General features: G+C 32.2%; 1 long non-coding RNA gene across 4 annotated transcripts in view; it reads right to left on the bottom strand.

Annotated features, from left to right (window-relative positions):
- The window catches only part of LOC147801151 (uncharacterized), a 28,372-nt gene extending 13,241 nt beyond the window's left edge, over positions 1-15,131 (bottom strand). Inside the window, exons 1-2 of one of the 4 annotated variants that reach the window (XR_015430326.1) lie at positions 15,008-15,131; positions 12,960-13,101 (exon numbers count right to left, since the gene is read on the bottom strand). This is a non-coding gene — a long non-coding RNA (uncharacterized LOC147801151). The other 3 variants (XR_015430323.1, XR_015430324.1, XR_015430325.1) reach the window with 3 other exon arrangements.
- Between the last annotated feature and the right edge of the window lie 983 nt (positions 15,132-16,114).

Here is a 16,114-nt window from a genome sequence, read left to right as displayed (position 1 = left end):
GGAGGCAGCCGGTAGCTGCTTACTTCGCTCCTTTTACATTGGAATGTGCGCAAAGAGCCTTGTGCAAATTAATTCGGCACACACCCCACCGGTGAACAGAATGTTCACCTAATTAATACCATTTAAGCATTTACGACAATACTTATCAAAACAAAGATATGACTAAAACTGTTATCATAATGAGACTATTCACAAACAATTACAAAAAATTATTATAGGTACAATAAACATACATTAACGATGCAAATTGAATATATAAGAAAAATTCTACTAAATTACAAAGAGCAAAATAATTTTAAACGTGTATACATACTTAAAGCTTTCAAACTGGTTAAAAAAGAAGTGAATTATTTAAGTTACTCTTATCTGCAAAATAGAAACAAAATTAGTAAAATTTATCAATCAATTTCTAAAGGATAAAGAAGCTGTATAGGTTTTTTAAAACTGCCTTTAGAAGTTTTAACTAAGCAAGATCTGACATAATTGTCTCTACCTAAAAATATTTCCTGAATGATCCCCAATTCCCACAACAATTTTGATTTAACATTTCCTTCAATAAGAACAATATCATTAACCTTTAAATTTTTATGAATAGATGAAGTTTTAAATTGGTTATTAGTTTTTAATTGAAGTAAATATTGTTCTTTCCATCGTTTCCATAATTGTTTAACAAGGAGAGATTGGTAAGTTTTTCTTTTGCTGTAGGAATCTCTTGCAGTAGTAGGATCTAATAGTTCTATGAAATGGAGGGGATATTTTGATTGTCCATATCCTAATTCGAGGAAATGAGCCGGAGTGAGAGGTTCAGGCTCTCCTGGACTATTCTCGACATACGTAAGAGGTCGATTATTAACAATTAATTCGATCTCTGTGAGTACGGTCGAAAGTTCTTCGAATGTTAGTAGAGCCTTGCCTAGTATTTTTCTCAAGGGTTCTTTTATGGTTTTAACTAGTCGTTCATAGAATCCACCCCACCAAGGGGCACGTTCAACAATGAATTTCCAGTGGATACCCTTGTCTGCGATGAAGTGTCGAAATTCACTGTCCTTCAAAATATTGGTGAAATACGCTAACTCCTTCTGAGCAGCCTTAAACGTACGCGCATTATCCGAATATATAATCTTGCAGTTTCCTCTACGGGAGAGGAATCTCCGGAACGCAAGGAGAAAACACTTAGTTGACATATCTGATACAAGTTCTAAGTGAACAGCACGCGTGACTGCACACGTAAACAGTGCGACGTAAGACTTATGAAAGTCTTGTCTGTCCTTTACAAGTATTGCTCCTGTAAAGTCGATTCCCACAATTTGGAAAGGGGGAGATTGAGAAATTCTGTCCTGAGGCAGCTGTCCACTTAATTGGTCAGCTGGTTTGGCATTATATTTTTTACAAATGAGACAAAGCCGAATGATTGATTTTGCTAGCTGACGACATTTAGGTATCCAATAATTTTTTCGAATTTGAGTCAAAGTTGCCGATACACCACAATGAGCAATACGTTCATGTTCCCTAATCACAAGCAACTCGGCAAATTTACTACGCCGAGGAAGAATTATTGGATGCTTTTCACCCAAGTACAAATCTGCTTCATTTAATCGACTGGTAATTCGCAATATATTGTCCTCATCTAAGTATGGCACTAAAGTTTTTATTTCAGAATTATTTCGAAGTTGCTTATTTTCTTTTAAAGTCGATATCTCCTTTGGATAAAATTCGTTTTGAATACTTTTTATCCAAAATTGTTCTGCATTTTGTATCTCATCCGCCGTGAGACACGAGTTTGTAGATTTATTAATATTTCGAGCATTGTTCACAAATCGTAACACCCAAGCAGTTACCCTTAAGAGTCTTTTTAAACTGCTGAATCGATTTATGTCGACAAATGGTTCTCTCTGCTTGGTAACAGCCACATGGACATTGGAGCGATGTTCCAGTTCTTTTGAACTTAAGTCCAAATCAAAATTGGGTTGGAGGTTGGGCCATTGATCTGGTGGTTGTTTGAGCCATGCTGGCCCATTCCACCACAATTCACTATGCAATAGTTTGGTAGCGGATGTACCACGTGAAATAATGTCAGCGGGGTTGTCTCTTCCTGGACAATGTCCCCATTGATTTGGATTAGAAAGTGTCTGAATTTCTTCAACGCGATTTTTGACATATGGTTTAAAGGTTGAAGAATCACCACGTATCCAATAATACGAAATAAGTGAGTCAGTCCAAAAATATACATTGCTTTCAAATTTAAGACAAGACGATACTTGTTTGGCTAACCTGGCTGATAATAGGGCTGCTGTCAACTCTAATCGTGGCAGTGTTAGCGATTTCAATGGTGCTACACGACTTTTCGAACAAATAAAACTAGTTTCTATGCTATTACCTGAAGTAACAAAGCGCAAATAAAGAACTGTTCCATAAGCTATTTTGCTTGCATCGGAAAAGCAATGCATTTCCAAATTCATTAATTTTTTATTCGGTTCACCCAAATAATAACGTGGTATCTTAATATAAGTCAAACCCTCCGCCTCACTACTCCACTTCTGCCACTTGCGGTGTAGCTCAGGGGGAAGATCCGAGTCCCAATCAAGTCCTGCAGACCAAAGTTCCTGCAGAAGGCATTTCAATCTAATGACGAATGGACCTAGTATACCGAGAGGATCGAAGATTCGTCCGACTACACGCAAAATTGATCTTTTTGATTCTATTTTACGAGACAGAAATTTTAAAAGGTCCTTCGAATCAAAATATATTAGGTCATTTTCGGCATCCCACGATAGTCCTAAAACTTTAATTGAAGGTTTGGAATCAGCCAGCGTGTTTTTAGAGTGCTGTGTTTCAATACTTTCCTGTTTCCATAACAAAGCAAGATTTTTCGAATTAGTGGTCCATTTGTGTAACAACATACCCGCATCACTAAATATTTGCAAGCACTCCTTGGAAGTACTTAAAGCGTCTTCAATATTATTTTGTCCCAAAATTAGATCATCGACGTAAATCGAGCTATTTAATAACTCAAATGTCTCTGGAAACTGTTCCTTGTATTTTCTAAAATGGTGTTTCAAAGTCGCTGCAAGAAGGTATGGACTAGGTCTAAGGCCAAATAGAACTCTGGTAAAATTCAAAATGTAGGGATTACCATTCAAGCTATCTGCCCAGTAAAAGCGAGTAAAGTTTCTATCAGGAATATCAAGTTCAATTTGAAGAAATGCAGATTTTACATCTGCTGTAAACGCTATAGGATTTTTCCGAAAACGTAGAAGAAGTTCCAGAATATCAGGATGTAAGTTTGGACCAGTAAATAAGCTTTGATTTAACGAGGCATACCCATCTTCATGGCTAGATCCATCGAATACAATACGCAGTCTACTGGTAGATTTGTCATTGCGTATCACTGCATGATGGGGCAGAAAAAATCCCGTACTATCCCTCAAAGAATCACATGAAGTATGCTCAACTATACCTTCCTTAATGTAACCATCGATTACATCCCTATATTCACAATGCAACTCTGGATCCATCCCAAACCTACAACATAACCTTTCAAAACGCTTACGAGCAATATTTTCATTATTTTTCAACACTTCTCTCATTCCTGGTCTCCAAGGCAAGCTTACACGGTATCTACCATCTACAAAACTAACTGAATTATCAAACTCACAAAGCACCTCTTCATCTCTGTTACCTAAATTCACCGAATCCTTGTCAAATATTCCTAAATTTTCTAACTCCCAAAATTTCCTTAATTCAGCCGAAATTAATTCATTTTCATTAATAACCAAATTTACAGACGTACAAACACTCTGCTCATCACATTTACCCTGAAGAGACCAACCAAGACTGGTATCAATAGCAACCAGTGAGGAATCCAATCTTTTAATTTGTTTTGTTAAAGACCAATAAAAATCCTGACCAATTAACAATGAAATTTCACAATTTTCAAACAATTCATCATTACTAAATGTCAATCTAATTCCCATTGACTCCATTTCCTTCCATGTATCCGGATTTGGAAGGGTAATATTAGCTCTAGAAATTTCTTCGATTTCCACTGCCTCAATCATCGCCTCATTTCCATTCAATAAATTCCTCAACCTAATTTCTACCTTACGACAAGTTTGTTTTTTAGGCACTTTAGATCCGAATGAATATATTTTTAACCTTTCTGAGCCTAACACCCTTAATCCCAATCTGCGAGACAAGTTTTTCTTAATAAATGTTTTTTCACTTCCATTATCAAATAAACAAAATATTTTATCTGACGAAGAGCTACCAATAATCTCTGCCTTCACGCATTGCAGCAAAACCCCACCTTTATTATTATTTACCACAGAATTTGAACAGGTAGTTTTAACATCAACTCCCTTTTCTTTCGAATCTAAACATAAATTTTGTTTTTTAGAATTCTCTAATTTAAAACAAATCGCACGTGCATGACGCCCTTGACAAAACGAACAATTATTTTTCTTACACATTTTTACATTGCAAGAAATATTACAGCATAAAAAACATCTCCTTTCCTTAATTAATTTGTCTCTTTTTTGTTGAACATTTAAATTCTCGCAACAATCAGAAGAGTGGTTCTTTTCCGAACAAAATAAACAATTAAAAACCGCAGATGTCATTAATTCAGTCGCCGATACTCTCCCAGCCTGCCTGTTATGATTAGAGGGGGGATGAAATTCCGAATGATACTTAGGTTTCATATTCGCGTATCTGCGTGGCGCCGTATCGAAATATTTATTAGAAAATGAAGGCGAACTTTTTATTTGTGACTCATTTCGATTCTTTAACAATGCAGTAGTTCTTTCTCTACTTTCTATTTCCTGTCTGAGATATTGAGTTAAATTAGTAATCTTAGAATCCCCTTTTTCAAATTTTCGATTATACTCTAAAGCTAAACTAGAAGGGATAACCTTCATAATTATCGGAAACAAAAGACAACTATAAGAATCGGGTGAGATTCCAAGGGATTCTAATCCTCGAATGTTGACTTCCAACTGATCATACAATTTACGCAATGAAATAACATCAAACGAGTTCCGGACAGGGGTCAGATTTAATAAACAATTCATGTGATAATCAATTATAAGTTCTTTGCGTCCGAATCTTTTTTCCAAAATTTCAACCGCTTTTACATAATTTTCTGAAGTTAATGTTAAACCTTGTATTGCTAATTCCGCATCATCTGTAACAACCGATTTTAAATATGAAAATTTATCTATATCATTTAAACTCGAATTCTCATGCACTGCAGATTTAAATCTAGCCCAAAAACTAGGAAAACTACTAATATTCTTTCCCGAAAATGATTCCAAAGTAAGCTTGGGCAAACGGGGTTGGTTTATTAAAACCGGGCTAGTTTGAGGAATTGTAGTAGTAGTTAATGGTTGAGTTTCCGCCAGATTTTGAGGAGCCGTATTTGGGTTTGCAGCTAAATAATGCTCAGCGCGAGATTTCCACAACACAAATTTATCACGATAATCTTCGCGACTCTCAATTTCTTCTTCTAACTTATCAATATCAATTAAATCCTGAACTTCCTTATCAAGTTTACACATCTCTTCAAATTTAGCAACTAATTGTAAAAATGTTTCGTTAACAATTATTTTATCGGAACTATTATCTATTTCTGCTTCAAGTTTTTTAATTTGCTTCGTTACTAACGATCTTGAAACAGCCCTAGCTTTAATTGTTCTTTCTAACAAAGCCTTTTTTGCCGCATCCATTTTAAACTTATTATTTCAATTACAAAACAAATACTCAAATAACAGACACAACCTCAATTCACTCTTAGAACAACAATAAATGCAATAAAACGCATTCAAAACAAAATTACAAATAATAAACACTGACATTCATAATCCTAAATCGAAAGTGTAACCAACAACCATTTAAATAACACTTCTATAATATTACATTCTAACAAATTTCTTTTCTGAAATGAAATCGAAAATCAAAACCAATACGAATTATACTCCAAATACTCTAACCATGCCTTATTTCGAAATAACCTTATTCAAACACTATTCATTCAAAATATCCAACAAAATTATTTATCTAAAACAAATCGAAAGCAAGATATACAATAATTCAAATATCTCCAATAATATAACAAATTCCTATTTTTAACGAAAATTTAAACACATACTAACTATACGAATTGCATTTCAAAATTCTCAAACTACACCATAATTCAAAATTACCTTATTCAACGAATACCTTCAAATATACGACTAAATTATTCAATGAAGAAATTTAACATTTCTAACTATTCCAAAAGAAAACGCAACGAACTTACCCCAATCATGCAGCGAAACGACGAACGAAAACGACGACGAAAACTAATATGATAAATCGGTGGTTTCTTAGGCCATTTCCCGGCCATGTGCACCAAATTGTGCACGATTACGACGAATTGAACTACGATGAACTATAATAATAATAACATTTATTTACATAACAGAGGTAAGTTCACACAAGCTGCGGAAGACCGCAGGCAATCCTTTCACATGACAATCACGACTACAACTACTGTATTACAACAAACTTAGGGGAGGCAGCCGGTAGCTGCTTACTTCGCTCCCTTTACATTGGAATGTGCGCAAAGAGCCTTGTGCAAATTAATTCGGCACATACGGTTAGCTCAACTGCAAGGGGACTCTAACCCAGGGTCCGTCCACCACTGGATATATTTTAAAACAGTACTGCGGTTGGGGTGTCGCCAGGTGCAAAATTCATATCTACCAGCCATCGCTGAGATTCGAAATTGGTTCTCCTCATTTGGGAGGCGAGCTTTTTATCCTGAGCTACCACTGATCTTTTATAATTATATTTTATAACCATCGTTGAACAATTGACCCAATTTTAAATTTACGACTACTAATGTTTAACTCCATAGCCTTGTAATTTGAACCAATCCAAAAGACAAGGAAACTCCTGAAGGACTTTACGAATCGACAGATTTAACTTGCATCAGTCACCATGTAAACACAGGGAATCTTCGGCCGGTTGGGGTCGAACACACGACCTTTTGGACATGAGCTCAATGCCCTACCAACCAGGCTATCCTAGCCCCTTTAATCATTCTGAGAATTTTTCTGATTCAATTACTTATGCATTTGTTTTTAAGAAAATGCGTTTCTGAGTTATGTCTAAAGAATAAAGTACTCACAGCATCCGTTGTGCACACAATATATATATACATATATATATATAGTAATTTTTATTACCATTTAGGATTATCATGGTTAAGGTATTTACCCAGATCCCCTGTTTTAATTATATTATTCAAAAACTTTAAAAACTAAATTCGATATAATAGCTTTAAGTGATTTATTTTTAAGAGTGAAAAGTTAAACATAATATAATTCATGTTTTTCACTCTTTGAAGCAGAATAAATTAAACTATCATTGAAAATAGTTAGCTTCTTCACAGATTCTACAATGTATTTTTAGAAAATTGGGAGTACATCCTTCTGTTTGCAGTCGCTCTCCATATACTCGCACTCCGGAACTACTCAATTACTCGTGATATTGTTCTAATTCACTTTTTTCACTATTACCCCAGTTTTTATAGTTTAATTTCTTTTGCACTAAATTTTAAATGTATTGTTGGCTGTTGTCATCGGAAATAAACGCTGCTGATAGTCTATATATAGGATATTATCACATATCGAGCAATATATTATATATTAACACATACCGAGCAATATATTATATATTAACACATACCGAGCAATATATTATGTATTAACACATATCGAGCAATACATTATATACGAGGGTTGCTATTTATATTTCTGGCCTTGGCAACAGTAAGTGCTGCTAGGCGACCGCAGACGATTTTAATCGAAAGTTTGATATTTTTAAACATAAATTCAGCAGACGATTTACCATTATAGCTTCATTTGTGTTGTTGACAGTAAATTGAAAAGTTCTTCTCTTTCAAAAAATGGAATTGAATCGTGAACATTTTCGTGCCATTATTTTTCATAACTTTCGACGTGGATTGTCAAGACAAGTGTGCTTCGATGAACTTAATTCTTTATTCAGCGATAAAGCGCCATCCTACAGCACTGTAAAAAATTGGTATAACGAATTTAATCGTGGTCGATGTTCGATCCAGGACGAATCCCGTGCAGGTCGTCCAAAATCCCTTGTTGTGCCAGAAAAGATCGATGCTGTGCGTGAACTGATAAAGCAAGATCGTCATGTGACATACCGTGAGATAGTGTCTTTGGACATTAGTGTGACTAGCATCAATAAAATAGTGCATGAAAATTTGAGCGTAAAAAAAAAATTGTTCGCGTTGGATCCCGCATAATCTGACAAACGCTCAAAAAAAGGCTCGTGTCGATTGGTGGTGCAAGCAAATTTTGGAAAAATACGTTCAAGGTACATCAAAGGCTGTGTATAATACGTTCAAGGTACATCAAAGGCTGTGTATAATACGTTCAAGGTACATCAAAGGCTGTGTATAATACGTTCAAGGTACATCAAAGGCTGTGTATAATACGTTCAAGGTACATCAAAGGCTGTGTATAACATCTACCAAGGTGACGAATCATGGATCTATGCATATGAGCCGGAAACAAAACAGCAATCAACTGTATGGGTCTTCCAAGACGAGGCAAAACCAACAGAAGTTGTTCGAGGAAGAAGCACATCGAAACAAATTATTGCCTGTTTCTTCGGCATTAACGGTCATGAGGCAACAGTGGCGTTAGAGCAACGCAGGACGGTCAATTCTGAATGGTACACGACCATTTGTTTGACAGAAGTCATCGGAGAAATTCGAAAAAAGCAGAAGAACAGGCGAATCATTCTTCATCATTACAATGCGAGCTCTCACACATCGACTCAAACAAAGGCATTTCTGACGGAGCGAAAGATCGAACTGATGGGTCATCCACCGTACAGCCCTGATTTGGCATCCAATGACTTCTTATTCCCACACATCGAAAATAAATTACGTGGACAACGATTTTCGACCCCCGAAGAAGCGGTTGATGCATTCAAAACGCATGTTTTGGAGTTACCTCAATCGGACTGGAAAAAGTGCTTTGAAAATTGGTTCAAACGCATGCAACAGTGTATTGATCATCATGGAGAATATTTTGAAAAACAATAAAACCAATTTCGATTCTACATATTTGTTTCTTCATTATTAGACCAGAAATATAAATAGCAACCCTCTTATTGTGATAATATGAATTACTAGAAGGCTTTGTTTCATACTCGATTCATTCTCCAATCCTCGCAATTGCCTGTTATTTTTAACATCCTAGCGAAATTAAATACTTAATATCCCCTCAATATATATTGAGGGGATAGTATACTATTTTTTGAGGGGATATTAAGTATTTAATTTCGTTAGGATGTTATCGAATTAGGAATACTTCAGTGACCCAATCTGTCATCTTGATTAAATAATATAACTAAAGATGAAAAGGGACAATGACTTGATTTAAGAACTTCACTTAGATATTATCCGAGATTTTGATTTCAAATACTCTATAACGCATTTATTGGATTTTATTAGTTAAAACACTATGGCATTATAAACATGTAGTTGAGATAAATATCTTCGTTTGTTTTCAACTCTTTCATCCCTTTTCTACATCTTATACATTTTTGTAATTAAATGGATTGTAATTAAACATCAAGAGCAGATTAGCTTGTTTTATTGTAAATGTCTACTAGTTTTAATGTTTATTAGGTGAGAGTAATTGCATTAATCATGGAATTTCTTTATGTATGTCATACATTTGGATTAAAAAGCAAATTAAGTTAGATTTTAATTTTTAAATTTTTTTACAAAATTTGAAGAAAAAAATATTAAAAATTAATTTTAGTAAGTATGCTTTTCATGCTAAAGCATTGAGGCGAAAATAAAAATAATAATTTAAACAAATTATAATGTAGAATAAACTGAAAATAATAAAATATTAATAATAAAATTAACTAATTTTATAAAAATAATATTATAAATTATGAAAGCATTAAAAAATTTAAAAAAAATTACTATGGATAATCACTAAACTAATTATTTTTATTCCCTACAAGCTCATGGTTCTGATTGAGGCTGGTTTCCAAAAGCCTTCTTGGCATTTGTTTGGAGACAATTCTTAGGGGTTGGGGCTCAAGAACCAGTTTTACTCTCCCCTCAACTAGAAGGAGGAGGGAGTGTTACTTCCCGTCTTTGTAAATAGTCTGAGAATAAAATAATAAAGAAAAGAGGATACCCTTTTACTACCCGCTAAACATTTTTATTTGGAAAAGTATGCATGGAATACGTAGAGTTTGTTTAAAATACATTATTATCAAAATGACAATATTATATGTAATAAAAAGAGATAAATTGAAAACTGCCGAGATCTGTACTTGGGTATTAATAAAGCATGATTTCGTTAGAGAAAATTACTTGAATGTTTCTCATCTAGTTTTTATGATATATTTTACTTTGTATAAACTGCTTTGCTTTACTTATTCTTTTGCTTTGTGAAGTACTTAAATCAAACATTTTTTAACCCAACTCATCAAAAATTCTTTAATTTGTACAAAGATTTCTGTTTTATTTGAAAACTATGTAGGCTCAGTGGTTCGTACTTCTTCTGTGTCGCTAATTATGGGATGCGTTAAAATTTTTGTAATAAAAATAAAATGTAAAAAATTAAAATGAAAGAAAATTTTTAATTTTCGGTTTTAAGATTGACTACCGCAATAGTGTACTCGTTTTAGTAAATAAATGTTCGGATTTTTCCTAATGAAACGAAGCAATGTGTTATAAAAAGCGAGACTCGCTTAACAGTTTTGTTTGCTTTTTTTCATCTATTTTCATCTACAAAATTTAAGTATCTATACCTGAATGCAGAAAAGTTTATAAAATTATTAATTTAAAGTTAAAGGAAATTAATTGTACTTAATTTTGAAATGATATATTAAAATGTATTTTTTACTACTATTTTTTAAGACCCAGCAGATAATAAAATTAAGATAACTCTCATGTTAAAACACCATCCTCTAACTCGTTGTTACAAGTATTTTTGAAGAATCCAATTCAAAAGCTAGAGTAAGTATATAATTTTGTTAGCCAGGACCTCTCGAACCAGTTAGATATATAGATTTTTTTCTTTTACTTGCTTTTTGTTTTGCTCGTAAACTTATTAATGTTTACATTTGAAAGTATATGCTACCTTTTATTCATTTACTAAAGTACCACCTGTGATTGTTAAAAATTGTAGAGGTCACTGATAAAATGCTTGTTCTTTGATTTTTGTCAATTGTAATTTAATGGTAACTATACGTTAGTTCTGTTTAAAAAATTTTAAAACAAAATTCTTGTCTTAGAATTGCAGCACTATTTCAAATGATAAAGATAGCTTTAACAAAAAAGAAATCTAGTATAACGGTTTATAACTGATAACATGTAAAAAACTAGTCTATAGTATTGTTATTACACATTGTTTTATAAAATATACGGAGCACACATTTAAGAAATTACGCTATTTATCTTTTATATTTTACTTAAACTTGGATTTTATGAATTATTATTTTGTTTAGACATTGTAAAAATATTAATTTCACATTATGTTGTATTTTCTTTTAATCCTTAAATGACTACTGTGTTATTTAAAAGTTACTTACTTTTTTTTTCAAATAAAAAATTTTTCATACATTAAAATTAAATTTTTGAAAGTTTATAATTTAATTTTTCAGTTGTATTTTTTTAGATCTATTGAAACTCCATATTTATTATATAAATCTTTTTCTAGACAAGAGTAAATGTTTTAAGGCATTCCTAATATGAAAGAATAAAAGACAGTGTCATACATTATTTTAAATTTTATTTGATATTACCAATATTTGGAATGATGACGAAATATGAATGGTGTAAAAATAATTAAATAAATAAGAGGAGTAACAAGGAATCACACTACCTCCGTTTTATACACCAAAAATAGTGAAAAAGTAATAAGTGTAGTTGTGTGATCTATTTTTGGCGCACCCTTTAAATATTGAGTTTCGCCAAAAAATGTAACCCGGACTTCCATGGTCGCTCAGTATATCTCCACCCCCTATGTCCACGCCTATTCCTCCCATTCTCCCACCCATAGCTCCTTCAATTTGACTTGTCTTTCAGTGTAGAAAGGGCCTTAAAAGGGAAGAATGACACTATATCAGGAAAAAACAACATCTGAATTCACCAGCCCCCTTTTTTTCCCTTCTAATATAACCTCAAGCTTTAGAAATATACATTTTCCACCAATAAAATATAATGTAGATTTTAATTTCATGCTTTTTCAATCAAAAGGTAGAATTTTAATTAACATTATTTGCATTTTTTTTTAAAAATTCATGTTTATTAATTGCTTTCTACAGCTATGCAAGTCTATATTAAGACAGCATTAAATGTGTACTTTAATCTGTACACATTTAATGCTATCCAATCAATCTCAAGAATCAAAAAGATTTTTAAAAATGAAATTTCAAATGTGTTGGAATTTAACATACACCAAGAAAGAAAGTAATTTCAATAACTAAAATTAATTAATGCAGCAATTTATTTAAAATAAATTTTAAAATTAAGAAAAGAAAACAATAAAAGTATCAATAATTTAAAACACTGCTTTTAACTTTCAAAATCAATGATTTAAAAAAAAATCATTTGATTTAAATCATGATTTGAATCAAGCTGATTTAAATCAACAAACCCTGATAGCTAGCAGTTGAGAAAAGACGCCATGAAAACATTACAAAACTTTAAGAGTGGCTAACCTTTGAAACATACAATGCTGTAAAATGTAAAAGTATTAGAGTTTAGAATACAAACTAAACAAAATAAAACAGGAAGGACCAGGGTAATTAATCTAAGGAATAACTGATCCATTTTAGTGCAAGATAAACTCATGAAAAAGTAAAGTCTTATTACAAATTTTAAAATTCAATGTCTATAAAATTACCCAAGATGGCGTTTGTAACAGCTGAGAGGCTTTCAAAACAGTGTTTTACTTTTCATTCTAATTTACAATACGTCATCCCCAATTCCAAGATGGTGCTGAACTAAAAGAGCATAGATAGCCTTTACAGATGGTTTCAAAATATCTGAAAGAAGAAAAAAAATATATACATATATAATGTTTTAATAACCATTACAAAATGCATCTCATATTTTATCATTAATTAAGACCATACAAGTAAAATGGACATGGGATTGCTGAAGGAAGTAATTATCTAAATTTTTCATTTTTATAATAAATTATTTCAGTCACTTTATTCTCTAAAAGAGTTCTTGCATTAGTTCTTTACTTTGTATATGAGAAGCTTCCAAAGCAATGGCCTTCGCATAAACATATTAAACATTGCAGTATCAGATTGTATGTTTACGAATCCAATTATCACGAATTCTATGCATAAATGGTGTGCGGAGAAATACCTATACCATCAAAACACTTATCACAGTCATATTTGACTTAAGAATCACATAAGTTAAAATATGTTGCAAAGTTGGGACATATTCAGCTATGGATTGCTTTTCATTTTGATATGTACAGGGTATCTGCGACATTTTAGATTTTCAAATCCCTGACTTTCCATCAATAATTCCAAGAAGTTGTTATGACTTACCGAAGTTACTATTATCTCCGACAAAAACACAACAATAAATTTAAAAAAGCATTATAACAACATTAATTGAAATGATAGGTATAATCAAAGCTGTTATACTCTGAATCCTTGAGGCAGAGCTATCTGCGACAAAACTCTCTAGCACTAATATCTTTCTGCAAGATACTTTTCATAATAATAAACATGTATGTTACTAATTTAAAATAACAAAAGCGCCGTGTTTATAAAATAAAAATAACTATATATTACTTTCTTTAAATTGAACGTGTAATTTTTTAAAATAACATTACATGTAACATTTGTGCATTTTGCTGGGAGGTGGGGGAAAACAGAAATTATTTCCTTCTTCTTTTGTAACTAATCATCACCGAATCGGTCGCCTCAAATGAGTGTTTCGTTTTTGGATTAGGCTGTTGTATAAAAATATCAGAAAAACTATGGAGAAATCAGTAGCAATAACTGATAAAATTCCAACAGAATTATTGACTTAAAAAGTAAGTACCCAAATACAAGATTCCAATTTAACAGGTTGTTTATCAGGATATTTAAAATCCACGTGAAAATCAACATCAATAACTGAAGGAAATAAAACAGAAAAATACATCAATTTACGATACTATCGGCGTATATTGAGCATGTCAAAAAGTTATTATTTAAATGCATAACTCAAATATAACGGGTAAATTTCTGTCAAAAAATAAATAAAGGTAATTTTCGTCATATTTCAAGTCTTTCAGACATTTTTTTAGTCCGAGAGGAGCAGACAAATTGTTATAGTGCACAGAACCAATTAAAGTAAACAAATAATAAAAGTACCTAAACAAGGTCTTTGGGAAGATCAGAATTGAATAATGTGATATAATTTAATAGTTAACAAACTTGGACTAAAAACAATAGGAAATTGGCGTAATTCTGGCAAATATATATATACATATCAAAAACCCTTCCGAAATTATCCATTAATTGATTAATGAGCTATTCGGTTCGGTAAGTAAGATGTAGATACATAAAATTTTCATGATTCAATTCTTTTGCTTTGAAATTTAAACATTATATATTAATTAAATACTACATTAAACATAATATTAAATAATAATTAAACATATATATATATATATATAACTACAAACTTGTACGGTTGCGGAAAAAAAACTTCTTACTATCAGTAACATTAGAGATCTTATAAAATCTTCAGTAGACATATTAAATCAATCTAGTAGATATACTAAATCTTCAATTTAAAATTTCGAAAAAAAAAAAAAACAATTCAATCTACCATGACAAATTAATATTTAAAAAATATGCAAATATGATCTATTTGTTAGCTTGCTTAGCTCTTAAATTTTTAATTAGTTTAGAAAAAAATATTTTTCATCGAACGTACAATTTGCAGGTGTGGAAAAAATATAAACATAAGCATGTCAGAAGGCTTAACACCTCCAAACATTAGTGCCGTAGATATAAGGAACCCGTAAGAGGAAGTGAAGGTCCTATCTTCCCGATGGCAACGAAAAACTAGTTTTTAGGGTTACCTTATTTTTGTGGTTTATCTTATTATTGGCGCTTAAAAAAAATTTACTACCCTTTTTTTTTTTTGTTGAGTGTTTAGTTGTACTAGTTCTGATTTAGAATATAACAATATAATAAAATACAAAAAATGGACAATAAATTGTATTTTTACTTTCAAAGTTAATAAAGCTTTTAACTCGATTTAGAAATATGTATTAACTTAGTTAATTGCTTATTAATAATTAATTTGATAATTTAATTTTACAATTCTAAATGCAGAGCTCTAATGCAGAGCCGCCATCTAGTGATGGAATTAGTAAATCTCTATAGCAATGAAATGAAAATAGAAAGGAGTGCACAAAAAAGAAAATTTAATTTTGGGAGGGATGAATATTTTTTTTTTCCCTTGAAAAATAAGTCGTTTAAAAATTTTTTACATTTTAAAAGAAGAATTTACTGACTATGTCATAAAGTGTGGAAACAATTGCTAATATATTCGGACCAGCAAATCTTTCCGAAATAGAAAAGACTATTGAAGAAAATGAAACTTTTATAATTTAAATAATGTTTTTTCTTTCTTTCATAAAACTTAAAACAAAAATAATTTTTGTAAAATAGTTTAATTTGTATGAAAAAATTCTTTGATGTTATGTTGACATTTCGCTTTACACTTACCTTCAAAAGTATTTGATTCCGAATTGTTGTTGTTGTTAATTTACGTTGCACTAGAGCTGCACAATGGGCTATTGGCGACGGTCTGGGAAGCATCCCGGAGGATGATCCGAAGACATGCCATCACAATTTTGATCCTCTGCGGAGGGGATGGCACCCCCGCTTCGGTAGCTCGACGACCTGCGCGCGAAGTCGAGCACTTTACGGCAGCACAGTGTGACGAGGACCAATACCGCACACCCTCAGTCCCTACGCAGACTGATCCAAGTGGTCACCCACCCGCACACTGACCGTAGCCGGTGATGCTTGA

This window comes from Parasteatoda tepidariorum, chromosome 11 (genome assembly GCF_982258835.1).
Source record: "Parasteatoda tepidariorum strain Cologne lab strain chromosome 11, Ptep-v5.0, whole genome shotgun sequence".
NCBI classification, from domain to species: Eukaryota; Metazoa; Arthropoda; class Arachnida; order Araneae; family Theridiidae; genus Parasteatoda; species Parasteatoda tepidariorum.
This window is presented reverse-complemented; position numbering and strand designations above follow the sequence as displayed.